Source organism: Crinia signifera, chromosome 4 (genome assembly GCF_055691185.1).
Source record: "Crinia signifera chromosome 4, ASM5569118v1, whole genome shotgun sequence".
Classification (NCBI taxonomy): Eukaryota; Metazoa; Chordata; class Amphibia; order Anura; family Myobatrachidae; genus Crinia; species Crinia signifera.
The window spans coordinates 272087922-272100411 of NC_139220.1; the positions used below are offsets into that span (position 1 = coordinate 272087922).

Genomic DNA, 12490 nt, shown 5'->3' on the forward strand with positions numbered 1-12490 from the left:
TTGTGTATATAGGGCATCACTGAGGTGCAAAGGTGACTGTTCTATGACAATTACTGTATTTGATCTTGGCAACATATGAAGACAACAAATTGTGTAAGTCTTTATGCAGCATTTGATCTATCATTTATTATGCATAAAAACTGAAAACAGAATGTTCTTACCACACAGTTTTCAAACAAAACAAGCTTTATTACTTCTCCAGCAGCGGTACTGTTATGCAAACACATTGGCACTTAATGCCTCAATCATCCTGACCATCAATTTTCATGTCTGTCTGCCTCCCACTCAAAGCCATGAAAGAGAACCTGTCCTAATCGTTACTGACTGAACAGAGGGCAAGGCTGTAATCAGTGCACCTCAGATAGTGGGACACTGCAAAAATCTATAACTAAAACCAGACTGAAGTGTCCCGAGAGTACTGGACCTTGGCTTAAATGATAGCCAGAAATCAATTCCAAGAAGTTCAAACATACAGTACAGCACTTGCGCCATGGTTTCATCTTATCCACAAGCAAAACTGGTCAATACATAATGATTTTGTACAGTTTTTTCTTTAGCTCAAAACATGTCCTAGACCATATTAATATGAAAACAACTTGGGCCAGATGTACTAAGCTTCAACAGTGATAAAATGGAGAGTGATAAACAACGAACCCCAATCAGCTGCTGCCTGACATATTTCAAACCCAGCCAGTAATATGACAGGCAGGAGCTGATTGGCTGGCTGTTTATCACTCTCCATTTTATCACTTTTGAAGCTTAGTGCATTTGGCCCATACCCAGGGTCGGCGCCACCACTAGGCAAATCTAGGCATTTGCCTAGGGCGCCGGCCACTGGAGGGTGGTATTTCGCCCCCCCTTGCCGCCCGGGTACCTGTCCTGCGGCGTATATGTGCGTAAAAGCTGGCAGCGGGGGGTCCCTGCAGTCAATAGGAAATAACGAGCGATATCCGCCGGGGTATGCGGAAGCGCTTCTGTTTTGGAAACACTGGTCACACGCTGATTGGCTGAGATTCAGCCAATCAGCGTGCGCCGTGCGGCCAGTGTTTCCAAAACAGAAGGGCTTCCGCATAGCCCGGCGCATAGCGCTCGTTATTTCTTATTGACTGCAGGGACCCCCCCGCTGCCGCCGCCGCCAGCTTTACAGCGCCGCAGGGCAGGAACCCGGGCGGCAGACACCGGGGCGCCCCCACCCCGACTTGCCTGGGGCGCTCTGGTGCCTTGCACCGGCCCTGCCCATACCTCACAACTGTCCCAATTATAGACAGTCCCGCTATTTGTGGACTGTCCCACTGTACCTCCCACAGATGGGAGTGACCCGCGGGTGGGGCGGGGGGTAGTTGGGGGAAGCCAGAGATTACAGCTGCTCTGACACTCTTCAGTGCAGGGGAGGGAGAAAGTGCAGGGAGGAAGCTGAGGGCGGCACAGCTACTAGAGGATTGCTGGTCATGGCTCCAAAGTGACACAAACGGAGGGGCCCATCGCTAGGCCACTTCCCTCTAGACACGGCCATGCCCACTCGGTAACTCCACCCAATTTTTGGGTCGACTGCACCAAAGGTACAACAGGTCCTGATTTCTGATTTGCAAAAGTTGGGTGGTATGGTACTACAACATTTTTTTGGTGGGATGTAGTACGGGACACATAGCAGCAAAGGGGTTAAGGAATTAAAAGGACAAAAAGTTAATTTTCTAAATGTTTTTAAAAAAATTGTGCAGACATTTTATCAAATTCATTTTTCAAGAACCTTTTCAGGCTCATACAGTTTTATAGCCTAACCTCTAATGGAATTGAGATATTGAGATCTGCATCGCATGACAACAGAACAGAAGAGGCTCTCAATATGTGTGTTTATATGTGTGAAATTCTGTTCTCCATATAAAAAAGTAAACCTTTCCTTGTTTCCCATCCCCTGTCCGCAGGAATCCATGCTCATTTTGTGCAAACAAGGCAGAGGGGAATCAGGTCAACGTGCAAGACATTTCCAGGCACAGCTGGCCATTTAGTTCCTAATTGGAAAGTAAACATAGGCCCTGAGGTATTATATCACATCTCACCTTTGTGCCATATGCTTGCAGAGAGAATCTGGAATCTCCATCTCTCAACCTTCACGCGTGTCTGTCTTCTACTGTGCAGTGAAATGTCAGTGCCTTCGGATTGTACTCGCACGATCCTCTGTTTCTTTATCTATCGCTCTCAAAACTACTCTGCAAGGCCAAATGAATTAGTGCAAAGTCACATAGGCATAGAGCAATTCTAATGTACTTGAAGCTCTTTTGAGAGGAACAGGACCTAATAACAGTGGAATGTGCCTAATGTTCCCATATCTATAGGTTTCTACTTTATAGCACTGTTTGAACTTTATTAAGTACAGTATATTCAGTGAAATGCATTGGCACAATGTATACATATATTAACGTATGGTAGTTACAAAAATATGGGAAGCTTAGCCTAGGACTTGCTGGGTTTCTGCATAAATTGGTCCTACCAAGATATCTGATCTTCGTCAATGTCATAAGATAAGAGTAGACAAACACATGAACTAATAACACACAAATGATAGTAGTTTTCCTGTACATACTGATATCTTTTTAACATTCAAAGCAGACAGTAGGTTGAAAAAAATATGGATACCAGAAGGCTAATGACTGGTAAAAAAATCACACATAGGAAAACCGTGTGGCGCTCAATAATACATGTGAAACAGTTACGATAGTAAAAAAAAAATTGCATAATTTGATAACACAGTAAATCCCAAACCAAGCAAAAACAGTAACATTATATAAATAAATAAATTTATAAATGCACCTCTCAGGGGTAAAAAATAAAAATGGTCAGACCATACTACAAGATATCACATTCATTTACTGATAATACTGTAGTTAATGGATAAAAAGCTGAATTAGCCTGAATCCTAATTAGATACAAGTTGATTTAATTGATATTTATAGTTGGTCCAAAAGATTGCTAAGTCTATCAGCAAGTATTTGAGTGCACAAGGATATCCTTTTATGGTATCAATGATAATACCCGATCATCTCCATATACATGTGGGGGGCAGAATGTTGAAAATGACCAGGTGTGGCCTTGAATCAGGCCATTTGTATCGGCAGTCCGCAGCTCTCCGCACTAGATGATGCTTGCATGGCCTGGCGGGGTGCTGCTACTGGTAGCACAAGGACGTTCCGTTATGTTGGAGTTCTTTAAGGCAGGATATCGCACTGCCGCCCAGTATTAGATGTCCGGGCTCATGCTGCCACTCAAACGGTCACACTGCTAGCGTACTGTGTTACCGCCTGGAGATTCCGCTGCTGCAGGTGGGCTGATGTCACAATTTTAAATGCTGCTCTGTGGTTGGGGTCACAGGATCGTGGCTAGTTGGATATCCCAGTGGGCATAGCTCCTTAGAAAATGCATTTTGCTGCACACAGGTGGCTTTTTCATAGAACTGTATAGGCTGTGTGCATGGTATAGCTGTGTGCACAATTTTTGAAGGGCATAACTTTAAAGGGCAGCTTCATTTAAACATAACTGCAGTGTTCTACCAGCGTTCTAGACATATCTTCAGCTTATCCTGAATGAATTGACTTCTCATCTCTTCTCATCCAGATAACCAACAGTCTACATTCCTGATCTGGACTGCAGATTATTGCATCTCCTGTCCTAGATTGATTTGATATGTCATAGGTAACCAACATTCTACATTCCTGATCTGTACCGCAGATTATTGCACCCCCTGTCCTAGAATGATTTGATGTTCTCATAGGTAATTGATCATTCGGCTCACTGCTTTAGATATCAGAAGAGTGTTTTTGACAAACTTAATTTTGCAAGTTGACTATAAAATCTCTTTTACTTCTGTGAAGGGAGGAACTTCATACAATTCTTTTTTTTTTTTAATACTTTTGCATACAATTCGGTGAGCAAAGCCACTTATATGGTTTTTGACATAGTATTACATCAATCGAATTAAAGATATACAAATAAAGTGGTTTGCCTATTCTATGTGTGTCAAGTATTGTTATTTCAACATAGGTCATATTCAGTTCTTATAAAACATTACAGTAAACATAGGTATTAGTCTACGATATAGGTAAAATATAACCCGAAACACATGTGACAATATGTATCCTTAAATTTTTCCGAAAAAAGGGGGACATAGACACAGACAAGACACTAGACAATGACAATGAAACAAAAGGGAACTTCATACAATTCTTAATGATACATGTGATCTTGGAATGCTATGGTTGTTTATGTTAGACACTTTTATTACTTCTCATTGTAGTAGGGGGGTGGGGATTGGGTGGTAGAGTCCAATTAAGGAGAGCACATGCATTGTCTCAGCATTTAATGATCATTGCATAGGCCAGTGGTTCCTAAACTGTGTGCCTAGGAACCCTGGGGTGCCTCGGGACCCTTGCAGGGGTGCGTCGAGTTAGTGGTTCAGGATCAATGCAAATTATTTATAGTCATTGAAATTGTCAAAACCAGTGCTCGTGGCAGGAAATCATAAACTATATGAACAAACATAAGTGAATCCTGTCCATCACCTCATAATTAAACCTAAGGATGACATATAAATATAATTTATATAATTTTATATTGTTTTCTAAATTTCTCAATATGAAACTTTTTTATCCTATGGGCGCTGTGAAAAAAAAAAAGATACTCTGGGGTGCCGTGATTCAAAAAAGTTTGAGAACCACTGGCATAGGCTGTGGCCGGTTTCGGCTGTGTGCATGGTATAGCCGTGTGCACAATATTTGAAGGGCATCATTTTAAAGGGCAGCTTCATTTAAACATAACTGCAGTGTTATACCAGCGTTCTACCGAAGTGAAACAGAAGGAGAAATAACAACCACAACTCTGAAAACCAAAGGACTACTTTGAGTGAGTTCAATGTATCGTCACACCATACAACTCCTGCCTGCTTAATTTGGATATTCTTCCATAATAACATCACCATTTTGACATCAGCAAGAACATTCACTGTAATCATTAATGCTTGTATTTGCACTGTCAGTCCTGAAAATGCCCAGCTGTACCTCTAATGCCTCCACCTGTCCTACACTTCCACTGTCAGAAGGTGTCTCCCAAGGTTCTGTTCTTGGTCCCCTTCTTCTCTCTTTCTATGGGGGAGATTCTCTAAGAATCTCCGCCCCCCTTCGCCGCCCATCGCATATTTAATTATCGCATATGCTGTAACATATGCGATAATTAAGGCAAAGGACAGCTCTTGCGTTAAGAGCTGTCCTTTGCGGTGAGACTCGCCGGGTCCCAGCAGGTCCCGGCGGCTCTCCCCTCCCTCCCACACCCGGCGCTGCTGCTGCTGCGCCGGGCTTTCCTCCTCCCTGCACCCGGAAGAGGATCAGTGCAGGGAGGAGGTCACAGGTCCGGGCAGCACTGCGCTGTGCTGCCCGGACACAGGTGAGGGGGCGATGCGGGGCGGCGGCGCGGGGCGGCGGAGGGTTGCGATAGAAACCCATTGGCTTCTAAAAATCTGGCGATAACGGGGTTTTTACCGCATTTTTAGCTTAGAGAATCTCCCCCTATATGCCTTCTCTGGGTGAGCTCACTTTTATTCTGATAATTCTCCACTCTACCCCTCCTTTCATGATCTCTCTCCCTCTATCCTCACTTATTTCCAACTGTCTCTCTGTTATCTATTAATGAATGAGCCAGCGCTTTCCTAAGCTGCCCATACATGCTGCTAAGCGTGCTGAGCCGATGTGTGCTTTGAGGTGCGAGCTCCCGCGGCACCTCATCGCACAGTACAAAAAGTATGTGCTTGCACATACTTTTTGTACTTAGGTTTCATCAAATTGCATCGCATTGCATGCACAACGCATGCACATGCAATGCAATGTGATCCCTGCTATTGCAGCCCACAACGGGACGTGTATGGGCTGCTTTAGACTTAAAATGTCTAGGACTGAACTGATCATCTTCCCAACCTCCCGCATAAAATACAACCATCTTTCATCCTAATTGTCTGTGCTCACTGCTACCCTTTCTGTGTCACCCCTGTCTGTCTAACCCTTCCCTTTAGAATGTAAGATCTCACGAGCAGGGCCCTCTCTACTCATGTACTTTTTTTAGAATATATACATCTCTGCCACCCTGATAATTACTTTAGTGTCTTGTCCCCTGATGTAACTATCCTTATTTACCATGTACCTGTCCTAAATTGTCTTGTACTGTCATTCGTTATTTGTTTTTTGGTCATTTATGTATTGTTAGGCGCTGCCCGGCTCTCCCCTCCCTGGTCCTGTTCCCAAGGGTCCCTTGCAGCGCCGACGGGCATTGCATGACGTCATGACGTCACTGCCGCACCAGCGTCGCACCCTGTGCACAGTCTGGCGCTCAGGGGACGAATGTGAGACTTACTGCCCTGCCCCACTGTCTGCGCATGCACAGACTCAGGGCGCGAAAGGGCAGTGAGGCAGAGGCAGGCGTCAGTGACTGAGTGCGCAGTCAGGTGTAGCAGCAGGAGCCGGGGCGCGCATGAGGGGGGATCTATTTGGAGTGGACTACTGAGTGGGACCCCTGGTGACCCGGAGCCTAAGTAAGTGCATGATGCAGTGTTTTTTTTTTAAGTTTAGGGGACGTGGCCACGACCCCTTTACTCATGGTCACGCCCCTTGTCTGCAGTTGTACCGATTTTTACTCCTCAAATGTTGGAGGGTATGTTATTATTGTTGAGAATAAATGCATCAAATGAGACTTAAGCTGCAATTACACTGGAGGGACAGCAGGCGGTGCTGTCACATTTGTGTTTGTGTGTCTTACAGTCTGTGATGTATGTATATACTTGTTTGTTGTTTCCTGTGTCTGAAGGTTACATGAAGGAGAAAGACAGATGCAGTATGCAGAGAAAGATATTCATGTACAGTTACCTTGTTCTCATTACAAGTTCATGTTATGACAAGTTCCAGTTTATATAAAACCAATCATACCACAAAGACCTTTCCAGTGTGTGTCTACTGAATGAAGCTTGATACAGAAGGTGATCCTGACTGCGTGGGTAAAACTCAATTGCCAACAGGTTATGGGCCCAGACACAGACAAGAGGATCCCAGTTACCAGGAGTAAAGCTTACAAGGATTAAGGCACCAGAAACATCTCTGAGAGATCTGCAAAGCAACTGTGAGTAAACCCAGTATTACAGTATAACTCAAGGGGAATAGCAGATAAGCAGAAGAGATGGCAAGCAGCACAGATCTTAGACTTGCAGTAACCAAGCTGTCTAATGATAACTACCAACTGTGGAAATTTAAAGTTGAAATGCTGCTGACTAAAGATGATTTGTGGGAAGTCATAACTACAGACAGACCAAGTGATAATTACCAGGAATGGGACAAGAAGAACAGACAAGCACGTGCAACTATAGGCTTATTAGTTGAGGATGATCAATTAGTCCATTTAAATGGAGAAAACACTGCAAAGGGCATGTGGGAGACATTGCAGAAGCTACATGAAAGAAGCAGTTTAAACAGCAAATTATTCCTGCTAAGAAAACTGTACCAGATGAGACTTGGCAAAGGGCAGACTATGCAAGAGCATATAAGTAAATTGCTGGAAATGGTAGCAAAGCTCAGATCTATAGGAGAAGAGCTGAAATGCAGTCACATAGTAGCCATACTCCTGTGCAGTCTTCCAGACACATACAGTGCACTGATAAATGCCTTGGAAACAATACCTGAAACAGAACTCACACTAGACTTTGTGAAAAATAGGCTTATAGATGAATATCAGCGCAGGAAAGAAATCACACAGGATTGTATGGACAGTGACTCTGAAAAATCTCTCAAAGCTACAGACATCAGGGTGCATAACAAAGAAACAAGAGCATGTTTTAGATGTAAGAAAATCGGGCATTTAAAAAGACAGTGTTCCATATGGAAAGAAGAACAGCAGAAACTACTTTTAAAAGGGTCCAAGCAGAAAGTGAAAGCTGCACTCACAGATATATGCACAGATAAGTGGAATGGAACTTTTAAAGCGACAGTAACACATACAAACTTTAGTTGGTTCATAGATTCAGGAGCAACAAGTCACATGACAAGCGACAGAGATTTCTTCACCGAGATTGACACAAGTCATAGAGAAGCAATCTATCTTGCAGATGGTACCAATATCACTGCAGAAGGTAAAGGGCATGGTATGCTCATATGCTCCAGTACTAATGAAAGTGACAAAACAATACCAATTAAAGATGTACTATATGTTCCCAGATTGGAAGGCGGATTAATATCTGTAAAGTGCTTAACGGATAAAGGACTTACTGTTAAATTCCAAGACAAGATGTGTCTTATCCAGAATGGAACAGAAACAGTAGCCACAGCCAAAGCAGAGAAACACCTGTATCGCCTAGACACGACAGTACAACAGGTGAGATTAAGCACACACGAACACAACGACTGTATTCACATGTGGCACAGACGACTAGGACACAGGCATCCAGACAGCATTAAGGAACTACAAAAGAGAGGTCTAACGAAGGATCTCACAGTATCAGACTGTTCAACAACCATGAGGTGTGAATGCTGTATAAAAGCCAAAGCCACAAGAATGACAGTTCCAAAACAAAGTGAGAACAGAGCCCAGAGACCTCTAGATCTCATACACAGCGACGTGTGTGGCCCAATGCAAGTACATACACCAAGCGGTAACAGATATATAGTGACTTTCACTGATGACTACTCCAGATACACAGTTACTTATCTCATCAAAAGCAAAGATGAAGTACTGGACAAGTTAAAGGATTATATAACAATGGCTACAAATAAATTTCAAAGAAATCCACTAGTGTTTCGTAGCGACAATGGAGGTGAATTCACAGGTCACAGAATAGAACACTTCCTGAGACAGCTCGGTATAGAGCACCATAAGACCGTACCCTATTCACCGGAACAGAATGGGGTAGCTGAAAGGAAGAATAGGACTCTGACAGAAATGATCAGATGCATGTTATCAGATTCAGGACTACCTGACAAATACTGGGGTGAAGCCGTAATGACAGCCACGTACTTACAAAACAGATTATTCTCAAGAACAGTGGAGAAAACACCATATGAGTTGTGGCATGGCAAGAAACCAAATGTGAAACACATAAGAGTCTTTGGATGTAAAGCATTTATGTACATTCCAGCAGAAAAACGAAGTAAACTGCAGAATCGCGCAGTAGAAGGAATCTTCGTTGGATACAGTGAATGTTCCAAAGGATACAGAATTCTGAACCCAAAGACAGATAAGATAACCATAAGCAACAGCGTGACCTTTGTGGAGGAACTAAGAAATGAAGTAATGATTCCAGCCGATCTGGATAAAGAAGACAACACTGACTCTAGTGACACCACCACAACAGATACCATCAAAGAGGTTGAAGTCGGTCTGGAACCAATTACCAAAGGTATGGAAGAGTGCACAACAGGTGAAGTAAGGCGCTCGAGCAGAGAGAACAAAGGCAAACCACCAGTGCGTCTCTCATATAAAGCTAGTACCACTAGTATATGTGAACCCACATCCTGGGAAGAAATATCTAACTTACCAGAAAGGGAAGCTGAGAAATGGATAGAAGCAGCAAAAGAAGAAATTAAATCCATGCATGACAATCAGACATGGATACTAACAGAACTGCCATCAGGAAGGAAAACCATAGGCAGCAAATGGACATTCAAAGTTAAATACAACACAGATGGAAAAGTGGAGCGATACAAGGCCAGACTAGTAGCCAAAGGATACTCACAAAAATATGGAGAGGACTATGATGAGACATTTGCTCCAGTAGTAAAGCACACAACCATCAGGACATTGCTTACAGTAGCAGCCGCAAAGGATATGCAAGTAAGACACTTTGATGTAAAGACAGCGTTCTTACATGGCGAGCTAAAAGAGGATATTTACATGGAACAGCCACCGGGTTTCAAAGACCCTGAAAGTCCAGACCTAGTGTGCAAGCTCCAGAAAAGTATATATGGTCTGAAGCAGGCGGCAAGAGCCTGGAACACAAAACTAAACGAAATCCTCATACAGGAAGACTTCGTGAGAAGCAAAGCAGATCCCTGCCTATATGTCAAGAAGATAACTGACAGGTGGATCTACCTGTTAATCTATGTGGACGATCTTCTAGTATGTTTTGAGCAAGAAGGGGATAAAGTGGAATTACTGCAGATCCTGAATAAGGAATTTGAAACAAAAGACCTAGGAAATATAACACACTATTTAGGTATTCAAATATCAAGAGAAGAAAACGGAGACTTTACCTTAAACCAGAAACAAAAGATACAGGAAGCCATTGAAGAGTTTGGGATGCAAGATGCAAAACCGGCAAGTACTCCCATGGAAACCAACTACATAAAGGAAATGTACAATGAAGGTACATCATTACCAGATAATCACCAATACAGAAAGGCAATAGGAAAATTGCTGTACATTGCCACTATTACCAGACCTGACATCGCTACAGCAGTATCAACTCTAAGCAGAAAGGTCTCCAAGCCAAGTCAGATGGACTGGAATGCTGTGAAAAGGGTAATACGTTATTTAAAGGGAACCATTAACTTAGTACTTAATCTTCCAGCAAGCAGAAATTGTGATCTGATTGGATACGTGGATGCAGATTGGGCTGGAGACTCTAATGACAGAAAGTCTACAAGTGGACACATATTTCTACTTGGTGAAGGGCCGATCAGTTGGACAAGTAGGAAGCAATCATGCGTTGCACTTTCTTCAACAGAAGCAGAGTATGTTTCAGCAGCTCAAGCAAGTCAAGAGCTAATATGGCTGAGACAATTGTTAGCTGATTTGGGACAGAAACAAGTAGAATCTACAAAGATCTTTGAAGATAATCAAGGATGTCTCGCATTAGCTCAAACAGAACGGGTAAATCCAAGGACCAAGCACATCGATGTGAAATACCATTTCTTGAAGGATCTACAGGAACAAGGTCTTCTTAACTTGGAATATTGCCCAACAGAAGAGATGACTGCAGACATTCTCACCAAGCCATTGGTTGGAGAAAGACATCACAGACTATCCAGAAAGATGGGTCTCGTGGATCAAGCCTCATCTGTTGAGAAGGGGTGTTGAGAATAAATGCATCAGATGAGACTTAAGCTGCAATTACACTGGAGGGACAGCAGGCGGTGCTGTCACATTTGTGTTTGTGTGTCTTACAGTCTGTGATGTATGTATATACTTGTTTGTTGTTTCCTGTGTCTGAAGGTTACATGAAGGAGAAAGACAGATGCAGTATGCAGAGAAAGATATTCATGTACAGTTACCTTGTTCTCATTACAAGTTCATGTTATGACCAGTTCCAGTTTATATAAAACCAATCATACCACAAAGACCTTTCCAGTGTGTGTCTACTGAATAAAGCTTGATACAGAAGGTGATCCTGACTGCGTGGGTAAAACTCAATTGCCAACAATTATAACAGGCTTAATGTCTGTCTAGCACAAGTCTAGTAGAGAGCTGCAAGGAGGCCCCACCTCCTCACAGTTCTTACTACTGTAGCTGCTTCATAGTGCACAGTCCCCCTCCACCCCTTCTCACAGCTGGATAGCCACACTTGCATGCACACTCTGAAATAGACTAGACGCCTTTAAGTGCATGCTTTGCCTTACTGACACAAGGAAGGAAAACATTTCCTCTGTATGGGCATGTGCTGATGTTTGACTGTAGAAACTAACTTGGTGATGTTGGGTTTTGCAGGAACCCTCTGAGGTGTGAAATTGGCAAATACTGTAGCACACATCACTGAACTGTGTAATGCTGAGTAGTGCTGAATACTGACACCTATAAAATGTATTGCCTGCTGTGTGCATTTCCAGTACAGGCCACTACAACTGTGTGCATAATGTGTAGGTGGCATTACAATGTGCATAATGTGTATGTGGCACTAAAACTGTGGGCATAATGTGTATATGGCACTACAACTGGGGACATAGTTTAAATTGCACTACAACTGGGCTTTTCCCATGAGACCATGTCCCCTTAATTATTTCAAGCTCGTGCATTCGGTATGTGCCGAAGTATATATACGCTTACCAAGAACTTTGGTCTAGGGCCCTGCTTGAATGCAATTCTAGGAAAGCAACATTGGCCCTGATTCTGGTTGGCTTGCAAAAGCAATAATAGTTTGCTAAGTGAGCCATTTAACACCGACTGACCATGCCCTTGCTGACATTGTTTCACTGGGTGCACCCAGCGTTTTCGCGTTTACACCCCCCCGGTGTGAGCGCCTCTGAGTCTGTGCTCCGAGGGTGTCTGCAGAGCAGACCTGCACTTGAAGACCTTCATAGCTCCCCAAGGCCTACTGTTCTCAGCTGCAATACAATACATAGGGCAGTATTCAATGAGCATATTCACAGCGTGCAGCGAATCCTGTTTAGGATTTGCTGCACAGTCACCATGTTCAGGAGCCTTGCTGTCCCCCTGCTATCCCCCTATTCAATGAGGCAGGGGCTCGCTGCCCCTGACC

The 12490-nt window shown here is 43.4% G+C and overlaps 1 long non-coding RNA gene across 2 annotated transcripts in view; it reads right to left on the reverse strand.

The window, feature by feature from the left end:
• Window positions 1–12490, reverse strand: part of LOC146075395 (uncharacterized) — a 95286-nt gene that overhangs the window by 26271 nt on the left and 56525 nt on the right. For both annotated transcript variants that reach the window (XR_014473568.1, XR_014473567.1), the window contains one exon: window positions 2058–2207. This is a non-coding gene — a long non-coding RNA (uncharacterized LOC146075395). The remainder of the gene's footprint in view (window positions 1–2057; window positions 2208–12490) is intronic.